At 48.9% G+C, this 15,324-nt stretch overlaps 1 protein-coding gene across 3 annotated transcripts in view; it reads left to right on the forward strand.

Annotated features, from left to right (window-relative positions):
• The window catches only part of Nek6 (NIMA related kinase 6), an 86,076-nt gene that overhangs the window by 14,501 nt on the left and 56,251 nt on the right, over positions 1 to 15,324 (forward strand). The gene's annotated exons all lie outside the window — the stretch shown is intronic.

Consider the following 15,324-nt stretch of genomic DNA (forward strand, 5'->3'; position numbering starts at 1 on the left):
TACCACATGTCCCAGGATTATACACCAAGAGCCCGTTTAAATACATAAATTTGATTAAATAAACACATAGATGCAGTTGGAGATAAAGCTGGACTCAGCCCCAGGAAGAGCCAGCCTCTGACCCTGTAGGGAGATGGAGAATGATATCGGGTCCTTACTCTCCACTCTGAATCTGACACGATCGTTTTTGCAAGGTCTCCTTGTCACCTGTCATTCAGAACTGGGTCCGCCAGTTAACTTCCTCATTCACTTCCGTTTCTGGTGTTTCAGATGAGGACTGTGTGTGTAAGTAAGGACCTATGTGGTTTGGGCTGTGCCTGCCCAGCACTGTGTCCTCCAACACTAACAGGAAAAGGTCGCTCTCTGCCTTCCAAGAGTGTCATTTGCAAAGTGCTTTGCGTTGCAATGCCTAAATGTAAGGTGTGAAATAATAGATGGTATGGGAAGGCTCAGCCACGGTTCTGGCATTGATAGATTCCTCTCCATCTGGCCTGTGATTTGCGGAGGTAAAAATAGGCCTTGTTTCTGTGTTTTTATTTGTCTAATTTAATTTTTGCTGATGTCATCATAGGCAGCAAAGTGCATGTACTTGGGAGTTTGCTAATCCTTAGGACTGGGGCTCAAGGAGCAGGGGGATTGTGGAGGGGGTCACTGAGGGTGGTCTGGGTTTCTGTAAAGGGGTTTGAAGTTTTTGAGAAGATGATCTCCTATGTTCTTACTTGTGTCACCCAGGTAAGGTCATCTGTCTTTCTTTTCTCTCTCTCTCTTTCTTTTTCTCTCTCTCTTTCTTTCTTTCTTTCTTTCTTTCTTTCTTTCTTTCTTTCTTTCTTTCTTTCTTTCTTTCTTTCTTTCTTTCTTTCTTCTTTTCTTTTTGTAAACTTTCCCCCTTGTCTGTCTGAATTTGCTGACACACACATATTCCATCTTCAGGCCAAACCTGCGGCCTTCTCAGATCCGAGGTCCAGACAGAAGTAGCACTGGGGCACATCCGTTTGTGGTGTAATTTCCTGTACCATTAATCCTGGGAACTTGAACTTGAGTGTGTGATCTGGCATTGTGACATCTGTCACTCCAAGACGACTTGCTATGTGAATACAGACCCACACATACAGGGGACTCCAGTTCTGGATTTTAAACCCACCCCCACCCCCCACAGGCGACTTCTCACGTGGTCTGGCAGCTGAGGAGCTGGTCTCCTAGGCAGGTTCTTGGACTGTGCTGGCTAGAATCTCAACACCCCCTAAAACTCTTGTTCACCACCCCCAGAGCTGTGCTGTGCCCTGAGGCAGCCTTCAGATTGCATGTGGGGCCACTGGATTCATTTACTTCCAAAGGCTTTACCCACAGGGAACTGTTCTTTCTCTTAGACTTCTATGTGCTGGTGACCTCATAGAAAAGAAAAAGGGGGCTTTGTGTAGGAATTCCAGCAAGTGTGAAGGAATGCCGACGGGAAGGGCGGGTAGTTGCTGTGGGAAGCCTTAGGCGCCTGCCTTTCCCCCAAACTGTTTAACCCTCACACTTCAAAATCAGGGTGGCCCTGGAAAAAGATTCTTTTAAGGGGAATCCTCCTTTGCCTCCCTGTCATCTGTCCGAGAGGCTCCTGGGCGCTGCCTTACACTCTGCTCTCTCCTTCGTTCACGACCCATTTACTGACACCTGTCCTTTGGCCCTTTAAGCTGGGGATTTCTGGGAAGGAATCTATCTGCAGAGGGGCATCCTTACTTTCCAATGACCTGTTCTGATGTTTAGTGTCTCGCAGTGCCAAGAAGAAAAGATCTCCAGAGCACTGGGTGGAGATGGCCACAGGAGGCTGCTTAGGGTGAACTTGGGGAATTGGAAACTGCCCAGTTGTCCATTTCACAGACTGGAAACTGAGGCCCTGAAAGGGCAAGATGCTCACCATTAGATTAAGAATGTGAGCCTGTAGGTGTGTGAGGGGTCAGTGGTTAGCAGCACTGGCTGCTTTTCCAAAGGTCTTGGGTTCCATTCCCAGCACCCACATGGTAGCTTATAATCAATCACCCTACAACTCCAGTTCCCAGGCATCTGATGCTGCCCTCTTCTGGCCCCCAAAGGTACCAGTCACTGATGTGGTGCACAGACATACGTGCAGACAAAACACCCAGGCAGATACAACTTAAAAACAAAGAATTTGCCAGACATAGTAGACAGCTGTAGTTTGGAAAGAGGCTGGATTTCAGTGCTGGGGTGGCCCTGTGGCATCTCAAGACAAAGTCTGGAAGTCTGTGTTTGTTTTCTTCCTATTCATCACAGGGTAAGACAGTGAGCCCCCTCGCTCTGTTTGGGCATGAAGCTACAAAGTCTCTGAAGGCCTATGAGCTGTGTCAGCTGTGGTGGTTAGGAAGTGAGGCAGATGTTTTGTTAATTATTTATATAGCGTGGCCCAGCAGAGACCTGTGTTGATAGGAGTGGTCATCACAGACCCCAGTGGGACCAGAGTCCTCACTAAGGACTTTCAGTCCTCATTGAAGTCCACTGGGCCTGAGGGAGGCTACATGCACCGTGGGAGTCTTCCTGGGCCATTTGAGGCTGTTAGATTGGCTCTCTCTAAGGGACATGAAACCCTGACTTCCAGAATAGCTGTCCCTCCTCAGGAAGCTTCTGAGGAAAGGTGTCTAGTTCCTCATACCTGAAGCACCCACTAGGCTTGTGAGGTGAAGAGAGGAGGCCACAGCTGTGGAGAGCCACTCTCCCACAGAGACCTCTGCTTCAGGCTTCATTCAGGCCCAGCCGCCATTGCTGTGTCCATCCAGCGGGCTGGCTGTGTCAGGCAGCAGCTTCCACTCATGCCGCAGGCCAACTTTAGAATATAGATCCTGAAAAGTCAGGCGCCTGGGATGAGGGTCTTCTCTGAAAGGCCACTGCGCATGAGGGGTGTGGGCTTCTCAGAGAGGAGGGGCAAACCCACCCTGCCTTCTTGTTGCCTGTGTGCACAAAAAGGCTTTGCCCAGGAATCATGTTGAGAAAAGGAACTTATAGAGAATATTTAGACTAGATGCCTGCTCAGACTAGAGTGTCCTGTGGAGTGAAGGCAGATTCCAGTCAGTGGGGTCTGGGAGGAAGGGGTGTGAGGAGTGAGTCAGGGCTGGATGAGTACAGGGTTCCTTCTGGGGTGATAAAAACTGGTTTGGGACTAAGTAGCAGCTAGGGTTGTGCAACATTACGAATGTACCAGATGTCACTTTACAACTGTTAATTTGGGTATAGTTCAGTGATGGAGCACTTGCCTAGTATGTGTGCAGCCCTGAGTTGGATCCCCAGTGAAACACACACACACACACACACACACACACACTAATTTTATATGATTTTAAAGGAAAAAGCAAACCAGAAGACATTCTGTTGCTTAAGACAAAGAGGATCCCCGTCTCCGGCCCCATTTACAGATAGGAATAGTGAAGGGCAGAGAGCACGGCCAGCCTGAGATCCTACATGACTGTCCTGTGGCTTCAGTCAGGTCGTTCTCCCAGCTTTCAAGCCATGCACCATGAGTTCTGGGCCTGGGCTTAGGAGTGAAACAGAACCTCTGTGGTCTGAAGCAGGCTGCACACTCTGGTCTCAGAACTAGAGATACCTGTGTTGGCTAGCATGTGACATATCCAGGTACGCACGCAAGAAACACATCGCAGAGAGATGATTCCATAGTTCAGGGTACTTGCTCTTGCAGAGGACTCCTGTTCAGTTCCCAGCATACATCAAAGAGCTCACAAGTGCCTGTAGCTTCAGTTCCAGCGGATCAGGTGCCCTCTTCTGGTCTCTTTGATACCTGCATGTACATGGCACCCAAACAGACAGGCACACCACACACACACACACACACACACACACACACACACACACACAACAGACAGGCACACCACACACACACACACACACACACACACAAATAAATTTAAATATATTTCGGGACAAGATCTCAGCGTGCCTCTAGCTGATAGGAAACTTCCTATGTAGCATGGGTTGGCCTCAAACTCACAAAGATCTTCCTGCCTCTGCCTTTTGAGGGCTGGGTTTTAAGGCATGTGTCACCATGCCTGGGAAATTAATTTTTTTATGATTTATTTTTGATTTTATGTGTGTTTGTGTTTTGTCTGCATGTGTGTCTGTAGGAGGATGTTGAATCCCAAAGACATTTGTGAGCTGCCCTATGGGTGCTAGGAATTGAACCCAGGTCCTCTGGAAGAGCAACTGGTTCTCTTAACCTCTGAGCCATTTCCTCAGTCTTCCCCCCCCCCCAATCTTTTAAAGGCACATATCTCAGAATTCTGGGTCAGGTAAGTAAGGCTCACATAGGGACTCTTTCCTTGTCTCTATCACAGCATGGAGCCTACCCCCCCCCCCAGCAGGTGGGGGTAACACCTCTTTGATCCTGACTGCTGGAGGCAGGCTCAGAGCCAGCCTTATAGGAGTTTGTGTACATTCTACAGGAGGGAGCGACAGAGGGCTTCACTCTCTGGGGAAGCAGGAGGAGTTGGAAGTGCAACATTGTGGCAGGGAGGTAGGAGGTTCTATTGAAGCCTGAAAGGACCCTGATGGGGACAAGTGGACCACAGGAGCTATGGGACCTGGGAGAACATGAAATTAGGAATGTCCCATCCACCCTGCCAGAGGCTTCCCTGTGCCCAGTGTCTCCTACGTGCCATACCCTAGGTCCAGCTTTTATACGCAGTAACTTACTTCAGCCAACAATTCTATGGTATGAGTACCCATATGCCCACTTTCGGGACAAGGAAACACCCAGAGTCTAGGGTAGCTGGTTCTCTGCTGTCAGCATGTGTGCCTTGAGGAAAGCCACAGCAAAGGGCCGCCTTCCGAGTCAGGGGACCATTGCAGCCCTTTGGAAGGGCCCCCTGTGGTCTGGGAGAGGGTAACTAATTCTTACCTTCCAAGCAGCTAGAAGAAACACCGCGTACCATGGTCCTGTGCTGATGGTATACAGTATCAGTTATCTATTTCTTTTGATTGGAAATGTCATTACATAGGGCAAGATTTGGTGTGTGGCTGCAGCTGTGGCCTCAGAACTTGGCCCACAGTAAGAGCAGAATTATCAGAAAATTTCTGCACACCAGCATGATGACATGGTGGTCAAACGTTTCAGATTTGGTGGCATTTCAGATTTTCAGTTAAGGTTATTCAACCGGTAAAGTCTATGCAATATTCTAAAATTCAGTTCTGAAATCTGAAACACGAGGTTGGAGAGAGACGGCTCAGTGGTTAAGAGCACTGGCTGCTCTTCCAGAGAACCCAGGTGCACTTCCCAGCACCCACAGTTCAGTTCATAACCATGTGTGACTACAGGGCCAGGGGATCTGACACCCTCTTCTGACTTCTGTTGGCATCAGACATATAATTGGTGCACAGACATTCATGCAAAGAAGAAATCCCTACACCATATACATAAATAAACAAAATCTGAACTATTCCTTCTCCCAAGCATTTCAGATAAGAGATTCTTAACCTATGGGAGGAGCCTAAGCCTAGAACAGCTGTACCTCCCAAGTTATGGAATCTCCTTCCTGTGGTATTTCTTTCTTCAACATCTGTACAGGAATGATGGGGGGCATGCTTCTCAGAGCTGGTTTTAATTTTGTTGGGGATGCTGGGGATTGCACCCAGGTCTCCTACACAACATGACAGTTAAACTCCCAGCCTTAAACTGTGTTTCCTGTCAAGAAGCCTTCATTGTTTAGAGGTAGTGTCCTTTGTGAGGTGCCTTCGAGAGAAGAAAGGAGTTAAACTCTCCCGAGCAAGTTCTAGAGTTGCTGATCCCCAAGTGGACATGATCCCCAATTCTGCCTCAACCCAGAAATGGAGGAACCTGACATGATAAGAGGAAGCAACTCTCTTGTTCATTTGGCCTTGGTAGGTGTCTACATGGTAGCAACTCTAAATGCCTCATGGCAGCAGACAGCAGAGGCAGGAAGCCTGCTCCAGGGCGTTGGAGGATCCAACAGGTCTACCGAACTGATTTCCCCAGGACCTTAAGCATGCACCACTCTCTGGCTATGATATAGAGTGTCTCCTGTGCATGTTTTGCTCCTCTTCTGCAGGAATTCCAACGGTCCTTTTTGTTTGCTTTCAATGCCAGCCCCCTCATCTAGTCTATAAGAACAAAAAGACTCGAGTTCTGTCTGTGCAACGTCTGGGGACAGGGTTGGGACTATGGCTCTTGGAGCCAGCCTGATGGTGACAACATGGTGCATGGTTTTCTCTGAGGAGTGAGGGGCAGTGGGTCCTGTGATGCCCTAGACTAGGTACTGGGATCTCCCAACAGGCAGGTTCATGGTGCTGTTCAGCCCAGGCTGGAAATAGCCACCTAGGGGAACACAAGGGATCAGACACGTCCCTGTGCCTCTTCCTCGGAGATGCAGAGGAAATGATTGTCCCCTCAGCTGATAACTGTCTTTTATACATACTTTCCTGGTATCCTACATCCTCAGACATTGATCATCTATAGGTTAGGCATAGGGTGACCTCAGTTTTCTGGTCTCTTAAAGGGCAGTGGTGTGTTAGAGTGTTTTAGTGTTGGCTTGGAACAGGAGCGGCGGTCCTAAAGGAGCATTCAGCCTCTGACCTGCGAGTTTCAGTATCCTCTGGTTGCTTATGGGGCAGCGTCTCTGAAATCACATACTGCTAAAAATTCCTGCAACATATGGCCACGGTGATGTGCTAATGTTAGCAATTGAGATACTTAATTACATAGGAAGAAAAAACCTTTTCCTACTCACAGGGGTTTACTGGAGAGCCCGTGTCTCAGGCCTGAGGGTCCTGCACAGTATAAGTCAGACTGGCAGATGGAGTATCATTATCATGTATGAATTTATTATTGAATAATTATTTTTTAATCTGGTCACAATTTTATCTGGCAATGTCTTTAATTGTCATTTATCCAACTACACTGGCTCAATCCTAGTTTGTGCTTGACCTGATACTGGGACCTGGGGATAGAAAGAATCAGGAGTCAAATAGTCCTGAATCTTTGCTGTGTACCACAGTACCCAGGTGGTGCTGTGGGCTGTGGGTGAATCTGTATTTCCCAGTGGGTACTGTGAGAAGTGTGTACTGCCTACTGTGCGCACATCCGTAGAGGCAGGCGTATAGACCCCCCCCCCCCAGCAGATACTGGTTTGATGAGTTCTTTGGGGCCTGACTCTCTTCTTGTTATGATCAACTGAGCCAGCCACTGCTCACACGCCACGTGATGATGTCCCCTGAATGAACCAGAAACGATCCAGATGCCCCAGGAACCGATGTGAGAACACGGCACCCCTTCACACGTTGCGTCTCAGTTCAGCGTCTTGCCACCACCCAGCATTTTGAGACAGAATGTGAGATCTCGTGGTTGGCTAAATACATAAATATTTTATGTCTCGATATTCTGAAAATGAAGCCCAAATGCACAGAACTGCTGCACATCAGTGCTATGGATCATATGTTATAATAATCTGATGACATGTTGTTTAAATATTTATGGACTGATGCGACATAACAATGGGGGGAGAGGGGCGTCTGGGAGCAGAGTCATGGCAGATGCTGGAAAGGAGGGAACATATTCTCTCCATCCTGAGATGCGTCACGTGCCTCTGGGGTGTGGGGCAGTCTCGGTGGCTGACATTTATCGGTCATTTGCTGTGTGCTGTTCCTGCCAGTGACTTCATTTTATTTCATCATCACAGTCTCCCTTGGAGGATGGGACAATTAATAATGCTGAGTTACAGATGGGAGACTAAGGCTTAGGGTGAGACATGAGTTAGTGACCAGGTAGGAGCGAGCCCAGGTGGACCTGACACTATGTGCTGATTGGTTTTTCTGCGTCACAGGAAGGGGTGGCTGTGTCTGTAAAGTGACAGACAGGAATCAAAACCATGAGCATCCAACCAAGGCTGGGCTGCTGTGGTTGAGCGTGTGTGCCCAGAACACATCCTCAGATGTTCTGGGGCTCTTGTTCATTTATTTGTTATCATTTTCCATTCTTGGTTCTGTAGTTGTTGCAGGAGAGTTCTCTGCAGATTGCATCCCTGGTGCAGTCCCTGCCCCTGCTCTGGCCTTCGCCCTTGCTGCAGGCCAGTGAGTAAAGTGACCAGGTCCTCACTTCCTGCTTAGCTTTGTCATCCCTGCCTCCGGGGAGCCACCTGACTAGACTAGCCAGTGAGCTCATTCCCTGGTGACATCTGTTGGATATTCTCATGAGCATCCTGTCCTGAGTTAGCTTGTTTTCTTAACCACTCATTGTCCGGGAAGCTCCCTCCGGGCACAGGCCTCAAGGTTGACACCTCAGTACTAGACGACTAAACAGCCAACAGAAGTTCAGAACGTAAGGTCCTCAAGCATCCTCTCGGAGGTGACAGTCTCAGACTTGGGAGTGCCTTCCACTTCTGCCAGGACTTTGGAAATATTCTCACGGTCCCCTGCAACCATAAGGGACATGTCAGGATCATGGAAATGGAAGATGAGGGTGACTGTGTAATTTGTGAAGTCCAGTGTAAAATTGAAATGCAGACTCCCATGTTAAAAAGAATCAGCAAGGTGGGAGAGGTTGGGATGTGACTTGTCTAGCATGCACTAGGGTCTATCCTCAGCTGATACACACTTGCAATTGAGGCAGGGGATCAGAATTTGGGCCTCATTACTGGCTTCTACATACCATATTTTGGGCAGCCTAGGATGCATAAGAAAGTATTTCAAACCTATTTGCGCCCTCACCCCCAAAGGCTACAAGGATCAGAAAACTGGCTTTTCCTTTCTTTGGTATTTACCTCCTTGCCTGTCATGACTTTTATTTAGTGTTTATTTCTTGGGCACAGGGACTCTCAGAGTAAGGGCAGACCCCACCCTGTTGCTCCCTGTGGGGACTAACTGACTCCCACCCTGGGTGACAGGGACAGATGCAAGGGCTCACTGGGCACCTGTCCTGTGGTAGCAGGACCAGTGTGTACTGAAGGTCCAAAGCCCACGCCTGCCCCAGGGTTCTCCCAGATATCAGAGGTAGTGACAATAGTGAACCCAGGGTACAACTGGCCACACTTGGCTCCCTTCTGAGGACAAGGCTGGTTGACCATTACAGTTTCCTAACTGTTCCTCTTAAACACCATCTTCTCCAACAGAGCCGGTCCCCTTGTCAGTTCTCCCTGGGGGTGGTGGAGGGGGCTGGGAGCCATATGGTTTAGAGGAAATGATCTCTTCATGCAGACCACTGATGCCTGGAATGGCCACTACTGTTCAGTCAGCCTGTCTCTCTTCTCTGGGGCTCATTTGCTAGTCAGACCAATGACAAGAGTTAGCAATGAAACAACTGGGTTGCTGAGGGGATCAGAATTTGGGGGTCACCGCTGGCTATATACCATGTCACGGACAGCCTAGGATTAGATTCTGTGGGAAGAGCACCAAGCTCTCACCCCCCGGACCCAAGACATCAGGAAGCTTTGTCTGATCCCTCTGCTAACAGGGACATGTTTCTAGTTCTGCATTAAGGGAGTTGAGAGCAGGTAACCAGGGGAGTAGACGTTTTAACTTCTCAAAGGTCTCTGTGTGAAATTCTGGAGTGGGGAAATAAAACTTCCTTAGTTTCATCTCGGCAGCCCAGGACCCAGACAGATTCGGTGTGCGTTTTGTCTTCATTTCATTGATTAATCTTCCTGATCATGATGCTGAACCCATCTTTCAGATTAGGACAACTGAGGCTCACTGTCAGTAGAAGCCTCGAGCCAAAGCTGTAAACCAACACCAAGGCTTTTTGTCCCCAGCACGAAGCCCACAGTTACTGGCGGCATGACCTCCCGTCCCTGCACCCGGCTGTGAGTGTGGGTTGGGGCGCTCAGTGCTTCTGCCTATGCCTCTGAGTTCCCTCTGTAGCTCCTGGCACCAAGCAGATTCCAGGGGTCAGCTCCAGCTTCAGCCATGCAAGATTCACCCCGATCTGCAGCCATCCCTGCCCAGAGACGGAGGATTTGGACAAGGCTGGTGCAAACCACGTGTCCCCACTTTGCCCACAGTAGTCTGTCACCTCCTCCCAAGGGGAGTTTCTTGTTGTGAAGCCAGGAGTGATACACGTTTATGGTTTTGTATTTGGTCTTCAGTTCCATGCCAGGCAGTGGGCAAGACCATGACTTACTGTGTCGGCAAGTTCCGCATCCAACTAACTGACCGACTCGCTTGGTAAGCGCACCACGAGACTAGAGCTTGGTGGTACCTATGGTGCTCAGACACTCAGACTCACCCTTCCCCCACCCTCCCCACCCCCACCCAGTCTCCTTCCTCTCCTTTAGTCATTTAGTTATCTGAATGAGCGGTGCCCTGTTCCACTGTTCAGAGGCATGGTCGTGAGTCATGGGGACAAAGTCCCTGCCTTCAAGCAGCTGGTATAAGGAGCCGAGTTACAGCCTTGGAACCCTGGGGAAGTTCTGAAAGGGGAATGTCCAAGGGAAAGCCTGGCTCTGCTTGGGACTGGTGGGATTCCCCAGCCTGTGGGGTTGGAGTGCCCTCAGGTCCTTCTTCCCTGAAAAGTGGCAGGGGACTGTAGGATTTGTCTTACCCTCTGCCAAGACTCACAATTGCTTATCTAAGGGCCACTGGCTCTGGGCTGGGCTGACTAGGTAGTCACATTGAGTCCTAGTTGTGGCTTGATGAGGCAGATGATATTAGTTCCATTTTACGGACAAGAGTGGGAGGTTGAGCATGGCTGGGTCATTTGCTCAGTGCCACACATTAGGGCCTCGGCCAAGCCAGGATTTGAACCTAGGCCCTGAGCTCCAAACTGTCCCTTCTAACCTCATCATGCCTGTGTCCGTGGGTAGCTTCATTACTCCTGGTAGCAGAGGAACCGCAGGTGCCTCTCGGGGCAGTGGGCGTGGTGTGAGTGTGTGGTCAGGTAAAATAGGGGCGAATCACTGGTGCTGAGAAGTGAACATTCCTGAACGATCTAGGATTGCATTAGCTCCTTGTCGCAAGGCTGTTGGGAAGATGGGGTTGACCTTGTGCTGGGATGAGGAGGCTGAGGCCCAAAGAGGCTCGCAGAGTGCTGAGGTCACACAGCCTCATGATCTGATCCTGGGTCTACACAGTGCCTCTGTGCCAGTATCAGCTTCTACCTTCAACTCCCGTTTGGAACTGACGTGTGACAGATACCTCAGTGACTTGTTCCCACACCGGGAGGGTGGGTGTACGGAGCAAGCTCTTTGCATAGTTGTGGAAAAGGACACCTATGCCACTGCAGAAACGCCTTCGAAATGCTACTGACTGCTGGGGCAGATGAACCACGCCATGTGTGTTTGTGAAGGTGAGGGGGCTGTGTCAGATCCCCCCTCCCCCCCGGGGGGGGGGTGGGGGACTGTCAGCCAGGGTACACTAGAGCTTTATGGCATCCGGAACAGACAAGCCTTTTAGAAGAAATCGTCTCCAGGGCCGTCCTATCCCACTGTTGGCAAACAGGCCTAAAACAGGCGAGGAAGCCGTGTTGGGTATGCACTAAGCGGGCAGCGGGCATTTAGACGCACTTATTTAAAGCAGGATCAGGGAGACTGAACGCCTTGTCTCCTCGCTGCAGCCTGGGATCTGAGTCTTCAGGGTTTCCTTACCATATACAGGTTTTGTTGTTGTTCTTCTTGTCGTTGTTGTTGTTGTATATTTGTAAAATGAGGCTTCTGCTGGCAAAAGCAGGTTTTAGCGTGTGCAGTGGCGCTTTCAAGACCTAATAAGGCCCCAAAGGAGGGTGAGTTCCAGCCACACTCTCCTCCCCCAGCCCTCTGTCCCATCTTGCCTCATACACTGCGGGCACAGGGTACCATTCATCTTGCTTCCCATTAACAGAATTACTGCCATCACTTCTGCAGGACAAGATGGGCCCTTTGGAACTGCTTTGGGGACAGAGGCAGGATTGGTCGCCAGGCAGTTTTGCTTAGACGGGAAATGAAAGAGAAAGGGAGAACAGGCATGGACAGAACTGGCACTGGCATAGACTCCCTGGGTGACGAGGACTACAGGTGTTAGAGGAGGGGCCCGTCTGCTCGTGCACCCTTAGGGGCTATGACAGGGCCTACAATGGCTTAGGAGTTGCCAGAAGTGTACAGATATGACCCTGCTAAGTGCAGAGGGAGGGGAGGAGGGCACCCAGCATGTATGGGGTGCTCTACATCCCCCACATTGTAATGGTCACCTTGGGTAGGTCTTGAGGTGTGGGAATCTTTGTGCCCATTTTCCCATGAGCAGTAGAGGCCCAGGGTTACATAGCTCCCGAGTAGAGAGGTTCTGGGATATGGCATCTCCCCTACCCATCCACCTCCAGATGATTTTTCCATTTAGGAATACCCTTCCTGGAGGCTTCAGAAAGTAGCAGAATGAGACCTCACCATCTGGCTGTCACCAACCTGTCCTGTCTCACCCTGATTCCTTGTGCAAGTGAATTTACATCTGGGCTCAATGTTGTGCCAGTGTTGACTCAGGACCATGCTAAACTTCTATAGTCTATTTGCACATCTGAGGGGATTTCAGGGTGTGGCCCTGAGAATGAAGGAGGGAATAGAGAGCTATACATGCACCCTACGTACCCAGGAGTAGTAATTATGTCACAGTGATGCCAGCTCAGATAGATTGATTGAGGTTGCCTGATATACCCAGCTGAGGTGGCTTTGGTGACTGGGATTGATTAGTAATGTCTGCTGTGGCTCACCAGAAAGGAAAGGACCTGACAACTTTTACTGGACTCTAACCTTAGGAGCACTGTTGTTCTTGGTCAGAACTCCAGTTCTGTGTGACAACACACAATTAACTCCAGGAGAGAGATGACGACCTAAGCGCACAGTTGGAAATCTACTAGAGTGAACGATTGATGAAGGCTTCACAGTCCCCAAGAGAGCCAGCAAATGGAATTCTACTGTAAATGTTTGTAAAAAGCAGTTTTAAACTTCTAGGGATAAGGTTGAAGTGCCAACATATTTAAAGGTCTGTCTGCTGTGCACCACATTATAGGAATAAATGGCTTTAGCTGTCAGTCTCAGGCCCCTCATCTTTGAAGTGACGCTCAATCTCCACTCATAGGACAGGGATGAGGGGCGTCTCAGGAGATGGAGGACTTGGAGTGCAGATCCATCAGTGACAAACTGGTATTTAGAGTCAAGCCCTGTCCTTGCACCTGCTTTGTGCTGAGTTCTGGGCTCCTGTGCTGGTCTCAGGAATTTGGCTTAGTCGGTACTGCCCAAGGAGGGCGGGGCAGGATAGTCCTGCAGCCTTCTGGGCAGCCTCCGACCTCCAGGAATGTTGTTTTTTGTTTGTTTGTTTGTTTTTGTTTTTGTTTTTCCTCCTGGACGAGGAGCTCATCTGTGGCTAGGACAAGCCCACTTCATTTGTGATCCTGAATGTAGCCTGGTGCAGCTTTCCACAACAGTCCCCAAGGGAAGTAGCAGTATATCCCAGGCCTGGCTTCTAGGGGAGCAGCTAAGCCTGGAACTCTTGCCTCTAACTCTAAGAGTAATAAATATGAAAGCCTGAGACTCAGTCCCCAAGACTACAAGGTACACTCTTCTGATTAGGGGTGCCTGCAGATTGGTGGTATAGTTAGTTATACAGCTGATATGGGCTACCATCTGTCCTATCACACGGCCACATATCCAACCCTGTGAGCCCCTGCCTGGCATTGTCTAAAACACCCCGGGCCATTGGAGTTGGGGAATGGGATGGATTGATGACCCTGGCCCAACCCCAGCACATGCAGTGTCTTAGGGTGTCAGCCAGTAAGAAACATCCCTCCATGGCTTCTGCATCAGCTTCTGTATCCTGACCTGCTTGAGTTCCAGACCTGACGTCCTTTGGTAATGAACAGCAATTTGGTAGTGTAAGCTGAATAAACCTTTTCCTCCCAACTTGCTTTTGGTCATGATGTTTGTGCATGAATAGAAATCCTGACTAAGACACCCCACCATAGTGGGGTGTTCCTATGACAACCTGACCATGTTTTGGGGAGGACTGTGGAAGGGCTTTGGAACTTTGAGCTAGAAGAGCCATTGGGATGTTAAGAGCGCTGTAGGATATTCTGAAGAAGCTTGGAAGATAATGTTGAGAACACTGCAGAAGATGGAGGCCTGGCTTGTGAAATTTTAGAGGGAAGATTAAATACTCTTATCAGGACCATTGCTGTTTTGATTGTGAAGATTCTGTAGTTTTGGTTAGCTAGGGCTGAAGAATCAGCTGTTATTAACAAGATACCAGAACTACTAAAACAAAACCTTTGCATTACCCTACATACCCATTTGCTACAGGAGTAGCAATTATGTCACAGTGATGCCAGCTCAGATAGATTGATTGAGGTTGCCTGATATACCCTGAGAGGTGCATTTGGAGAGTGGGCGGCTTTGGAGACTGGGATTGATTAGTAATGTCTGCTGTGGCTCACCAGAAAGAAGAGAGGGCCTGACACTTTTACTGGACTCTTGACATTCCCGTTGGGACTATTGACACTGGTTAGCTGGAGCTAAGAAACTAGTGGTGATTAAGAAGAGACTAGCATCATCAATTGAGGTAACATATTCTGGGAAGTGTTTTCTGAGAGCAAAAAAGATGCTGTGTTCCAGAGATAGCCAAGGTTGTACCTCATGCTGCAGTTGGACTTGGTGATGTTTAAGAGTCACCCAGGTGGTACTGGTTTTGAAGGCATGAAGGGGTCATGAAGAGCAACTGAGGCTCAGCCGCAGAAGGCCATTGGTAAAGGTGCAGCAATTGGTGACCCAGGACTTGAAGGGGTCATGCAAAGGAGTTGAGGCTTAACACCATACAGAGAGCCTATTAGAGGCTATTGGTGAAGCCTAGTTACAGCAGAAGACAGCAGTATTTTGGAGATGCCACTGCTATGAGATGACCACCAACAACAGTAGCAGCAGTGGAATACAAGCACATGGAGCCTAGAAGACAAGGTGTGTGCTACAAAGGCAGAGCTGGAGAAGTGACCCAAGCCTTGGAGGAGCCCAGAAGATCGTGAGTAGATCCCAGACATTAGACACTTGGAGTTTAATTTTGCTGTTGATTGTGACTATTCCCTGATATTTTTCCCTCTTGAAATAAGAAGGTATTTTAGTGGAGCACAGTTAAGAGACTTTTAATTATAAAAATACTTTGGATTTTTAAAAGAAATTGGATATTTTAAAGGGATTGAAATTTTAACATGTAAGAATTTGTAAAGACTGTGGGACTTTTAAAGTTATTTAGATCTTGGGGATGAGTAAGAAAGTAGGAGTTGAGGCTTAATAGTGATGTGTTTGTGTGTCAAGTTGATAAGGGGTCAATTGTACTGGCTGGTTTTGTATGTCAACACAGGCT

This window comes from Apodemus sylvaticus, chromosome 5, assembly GCF_947179515.1.
Source record: "Apodemus sylvaticus chromosome 5, mApoSyl1.1, whole genome shotgun sequence".
Classification (NCBI taxonomy): domain Eukaryota; kingdom Metazoa; phylum Chordata; class Mammalia; order Rodentia; family Muridae; genus Apodemus; species Apodemus sylvaticus.